The sequence below is a fragment of the Myotis yumanensis genome, unplaced genomic scaffold (assembly GCF_028538775.1).
Source record: "Myotis yumanensis isolate MYYU_CA2020_CCGP unplaced genomic scaffold, mMyoYum1.0.hap1 SCAF_14, whole genome shotgun sequence".
In the NCBI taxonomy this organism is placed as follows: Eukaryota; Metazoa; Chordata; class Mammalia; order Chiroptera; family Vespertilionidae; genus Myotis; species Myotis yumanensis.
The window spans coordinates 27,732,292-27,738,291 of NW_027223765.1; positions in this window are offsets into that span (position 1 = coordinate 27,732,292).

A 6,000-nucleotide genomic window follows, 5' to 3' on the forward strand; every position below is an offset into this window, starting at 1 on the left:
GAAGTCCATGACCTTAAATGGCATGCTTTTAAAGAAATTAATCCCTAGGTGTTCCATTGGAATCTTTCTCACTTACTCTTTACTGCTATCAATTGTAAATTATTCTAATTTTAGTTTTGTGAAGTTTAACGCACCCCTTTTTAACCCTGTCTGCATCTTTAATACGATGTCATAATCTTTCCCAGAGCACAGGCTGGGGAAAGCAACATCCCACCAAATGTCAGTCACTGTGAAAAGTCCCCAAGAAGCAATGAATGTGGCACTGTCTCTGGTACAATAGAGACAAATCAGAAGGACAGTGACAGGCAGTGCCATTCTTCTGAGAGCAGAAACAGGGCTGCTGTCCTACTAGGGCGACATCAGCTGGGCAGAACAGACAGGCAGGACTTCCCTGGCAGGGAAACTTCATTGTGTCTTTTGTCATTATTTGGACCCCGAGACTTCTTTCCAAGAATCATTTTACCTTTATAACTTCCCCTACTCCAAGATTTCCTGTAGCCACCCATTCTCCAGAAGAAAAAGTTGGAGAAAACAGAACAAAATTGTGGGGGAATAAGCCACTTCCCAGGTCCTGAGATACTAAGTCCAGGCTGTTCTTCACCCCAAGAAAACTTTGATTTGTTTCTTGTCTTTAAATTCATGTTTGCATGTAGCTCTGGAAAGGACTTTCTGACACAGACTATGATGACAAGTTCCAGTTTCTGTCTTTATAGCAGAATTCAACTCTGTACATAACTTCAACAGAGAAATAAACAGGGTTATGGCGTCACAGAGGAGGGCACTGCTATTGGCTAGGGAGCCAAAGAAGGCATCTCTGAGGGGGTATCTACCAAACGGGAACCTGAGGAGTGAAAGGATTTATCAGATTAGGAAGGTGAGATGTTAGTGGTGGGACTAGTGTTGTAGGTGGAGGGAACAGCATGTACAAAGGTTCAAAAGCCACAGAGCAGACGGCATGTTTGTGAGATCATAGACTGTTCAGCAGGGCTGAAGAATGGAGTGCTGGATGTGGGTGCCAGGCTGGGGGTACTTGGTAGGGGCTAGCAGCTAGCCGCTAGCTCATGAAGGGTCTTTAGAGCATAAGGAAGCTCAGTATTATTTTGAATGCAATTGGTGGAAAGTGAGTTTAAGCAAGGAAATCACTCTGGCCACAAAATGGAAAATGGAGTGGAGTTGCCAGACTCAATTCTGGGAGACTAGTTAGGAAGCTGGTGCAATAATGTGGGAAAAAGATGGTGGTGACTTGGGTGAGGGTGTGAAGTAGCAGTGAGGATGGAGGTAAGCAGACTGATTGAATAAATATGAGCGAGATCAGATCAGCAGGAGGTGGAGGTGGGTTTGCTGCTGGAGGAGATGGATGGAGGAATCAAGGATGACCCCCCAAGTTTCTGCTTTGGGCAACTGAGTGTATTTTGATACCCTTTATTGAAATAAGGGATATAAAAGGAAGAAGAAATTGGGAACAATAATAGGAACTTGAGTGGCCCATGCGTCACTGGATACAGGGGTCCATAATCGAGCAGAGAGACTTGGGCTGAGGATATAGATTTGGGAGTCATGCTTTCTCTTGACTGTAACTAAAGCCACAGGAGTGGAAGAATTTACTGCAGGAGAATGTGAGAATGGAAACACATGGGAGCCCGCATGGGACCCTGCAAAAACAACAATATTTAAAAGGTGTCTAGGGAAACAAAGGCTCACAGAGAGGTCAGGATAGAGCCATTGCAGGGGATGGAGGAAAGCCAGGAACAGGCAGTGGTAGTGAAGCCAAAGGAAACCTTTCTGAAAGGGAATAGTGGTCCCAGGGCCCAGTGTTGCCAGGGAGAGCTAATATGAGGTGAAGATTGAAAACTGCCCATTGTTTAGCCACAGGAGGTCTCAGGTGACTTTGGTAAGGACAGTTTCAGCAGAGAGGTGGTGGCAGAAGACACTGGATGGAATGAAGAAAGGGAGGACATTACTATCTTCCAAGAAGCTGGACTTTGAAGGGGAGAAGAAAAATAAGGATGGAGCTGGAGGAGGCTCCTTTTGGTCATTGTTATTTTGCTGTGTTTTAGTGGGAAAGACTTGAGTGTGTTTAAAAGCTAATCAAAAAGAATCCATGAAGAAAAAAAGAGGATAACCATTGAGAGGGTCAAGCCCACACAGAAGGGAGTACAGCAGGAGGGATGGTGCAGCTTAAAGTGCAGCCTTGCTAATTGGGTTTGGAGGATGAATGAAATGAGGAATGATGTGAGTTTCTAGCAGAACTCCAGCTAACTTTCCCATTTCCTCACAATCTAATCAGTTAGTTTCTGCAGCCTCTTCTGCAGACAGTCGAAGAGCTGTGACTGAACCCATGGGCCTTGCCATCACAATGCTAGAGTGACAAAGCCAGCACGCCCATTTTTCATCAAATAGATGAGTGGATAGTGAGAGAATCTGTTGAGAAACAAATATGAGGCATCACAAGCCCATTTCCTACTCAGAATCCCTCTGTAGCTGCCCAACCCCAATGGGAAAAAGTCCAAATTCCTGATCACAAAAGGAATGCTCATGCCCACCTCACCAGCCAAACTTCCCACCAGACAACACCTGCTGCCTTGCATAGGCCCTTTCCACCTGTTTCTGTACTCATGGCTGTCCCTGTGGGAGGATCCCCTCCACTCCCCAGCTCATGAGCCCATCAGGCCCCAGTTCAATGTCACAGTTTATGGGTGGCCCAGTCTACAGTCACCTCCTCTATCTCCTAAACAATTGTCCTTACTGCTATCATATTCCACCCTATAGTCTGTGAGCTCCGTATATCATATTCATCTGTGTATCTCCAGCACCCAGTACAGGGCCCACACATACTAGTAATAACTGTTAATGGGAAGAAGGTATGGCCAGGCCAAGGGAGACTAAGTCCAGAAGGGAGGAACATTCTGGGAGAGTTGGAATCAAGAAATAGATAACCCCTAGGAATAGATAAGAGAGCCTCAGCCACAGAGGAGGGAAGGTGTACCAGGGGGAGAGGTTGATCTAGGGTGGTAATGAGAGGCCACCTGCACTGGCGGTCACCATGGCATGTTGAAGTCACCACTGCAAAGTCCAGAGGAAGTTCACGGACACCCTAGTGAGTGGACAGGCCCAACAACAAGACCAACCAAGCAAGCAGTTGTATTGGGAACTAGGGTAGGGATATGAGGAGAAGAGACCGGTAACATCAAAGCAAGACTCCACTCATCCATTCAGCCAATATGCATGAGGCTGCTGCTGGGCCAGGAAAGCAGGTCAGACAGAGAGGAACCCTGGCTTTCCCACTCATTTGATGTATGTTTGGGCAGCTAAGCAGCCTGCTCAACTGCTGCTTTCCCAGCACTCACACAAGACAGAAACAACTGAGTGGAGAGCTAGGGCAGTTCTAGAGCAGTGATGGTGAACCTTTTGAGCTCGGCGTGTCAGCATTTTGAAAAACCCTAACTTAACTCTGGTGCTGTGTCACATATAGAAATTTTTTGATATTTGCAACCATAGTAAAACAAAGACTTATATTTTTGATATTTATTTTATATATTTAAATGCCATTTAACAAAGAAAAATCAACGAAAAAAATGAGTTCGTGTGTCACCTCTGACACGCGTGTCATAGGTTCGCCATCACTGTTCTAGAGGATTTTTACTACTATGGGGCACAACCCTCATTGTGCACAGCAATTTTTACCTGTTCAGATGCTGTGGCATTTGTTGAATAAGCAGGTGGGTGGCTAAGTGTCAGCTTGGGGCTCTAGCTGCCTATGTGAGGGGCTTGGGCAGGAAATAAAAACCTCAAAAATGTCCAATATCTAAGCTATATGAACAGAACACACTGCTTATAAATCTGAGCAGTTAGCTCACCTTTTGCTGAATCGCTGTGGTTCCATGTTCACTCTCTGAGTCCCCCACCCCATGCTAGAGCAACAGGGCTGGATGACAGCCCAGCTCTGCTCCCCCAGCACCCACTGGGAAAGGTTGGTACCCAGGAGGCAGAGATTACAAGTGCTCACCTCTGAAAACCAGCGGGCTTTGGCATGCCAACTGGGCTTTCCTTTTTTGATCACAGACATCTTGGGGATCTCTGACCATAGCCAAGAGATTTTCAGAGGCAGATAAGCTGATTAGGGCTCCCATACCAGGTTTCATCTAAGAGTGAGAGCTGGAAGTGTTCTACATGTAGAATTTAAAGTGAGTCTTTCTAACAGTTAATTAGAGGAAGTGCTCCTGGGGTGGGGGTTGGAAATATGATCACTTGAGAAGTTCTCAAAAATAATCATCACAACTTCAATGATATAATTGGCAATAGCAATTGCTACTTTTTTTTTTTGAGCACTTGCTATGAGCCAGGCACGCTAAGTACTTATACAACTGGTATTATTATACCCTTTTTGAAAATGAATTAGCTAGTAAGGCTCAGAGAAGCCCAAGTTAAAGAGTTAGAATTTGAAACCAGGTTATTTGCCTAAAGTGTATTCTCTGATTTACCAAGTATACTGCCATTTGAGCTAGGCTTCTTCTAGGGATTCCTACTGTCCATTCCTGTCCTGTCACACAGCACAGATGACTCTTACATTCTGAGGCTTTGTGCCTGTAAAATGAGGGTGGTATTACCTACTCCACAAAGTTTGTGTGAGGGTGAAATGAGGGGCTACATATAAATCACATAGCCTCATTCCTGGTTCTCAAGGAGACTCAATAAGTGCTGACTGGCATCAGCTAGGTTATTTTTTTTCTAGGGATTTGGGAACATGGCCTAAAAATAGAAAGCAAATCAGTGCCTGAGGTTTGTTGTAAGAAGTCTTCTTGCCTTCTAATAAAGGTCAATCCTTAACCTCTGTGGATTTGGGGTTTTGTGAACTTCACAGTTGTGTGTATATCTGTCATCTTAATCATTTCTGCCCTTCACCTTGCATGTTTGCAGAGACTGGAATCGAGCTTTGCCTTGCTCCTAGGTGGATTCCAAGGCTGGCTGTCATATTGGAGCAATGGTTGCATTCTGGAAACTTCTTCAATATGCTGCATAGGCACATTGCTTGCTTGCTTTCACAGACCAGGAGCCTGTCCTTCCTGGTGCTAAGCCAAGTCTCCCTTTTGGATTCAAGACCAATTTCTGGGCCTATCAGTCACTAAGAGCTTCCTTTAGTTAATAACTGTTCAGAAATTTTCTTGTGACTGAAAAGCCTTCCTTAGGGATCAACCTACTGGGTTTCCAAGAGTGCCAAGGGTACTATCGGTGGGCAAGAGGGTTTTAGGATGTGTGTGTCCAAATTACATATATCATAATATTACACATTTTAATGTAGACTAGAGGAAAATATATCCAGCACATAAAAAGCATACATAATTTCACAGATATTATGAAGTCTCCTCTTAAAATAAATTTATTCAAGTAAAACCACATCTTGGTTTTAAGAAAAAATAGTAACTAAATAAGAGTAAAATTCATATGTGGATATGGCAAAAAAATCATGAAGGAGAAAATTGAAAAACAGAAGTTTGGAAACCTATGAATCTGTCTCACTTTTCTTTGTACTTCCCAACTCCTGCTGTGGCACTCACTGTCCCCATGGTTTGGTCATCCCCTCCACCCCCTCTCCTGTCCTGTTGTTGCAGCTGGACCAATGCCCTGGAACATCACCTCCTTTCACCTGGCTGCTTCCTGGCCATCCTGTGAGCCTCAGCTGCACTTGAAGGCATTCCCAAGTCCTCTCTCCAGGTCAGCTGCTTCTCCTCTGAGGCCCCTCAGCTCCCTGTTCTTCTCACCATCATGATGTTCACTCTCTGTATTGAAATGGTCTGTTGATGGGTCTGTATCCCACTCTCCCAGCCTGGGAGCTTTGCCAAATTGGAGAGCGTGTCTTATTCATGGCTGAATCTGTAAGCCTGTGGCACAGTCATCACACAATACATCTGTTGAATAAGTGAACTAATCATTGCATCCATGTACCTTTGCCATCTCTTGCCTTTAATCGAAGAACCCAAAGGACCAACACTCATTGATTAC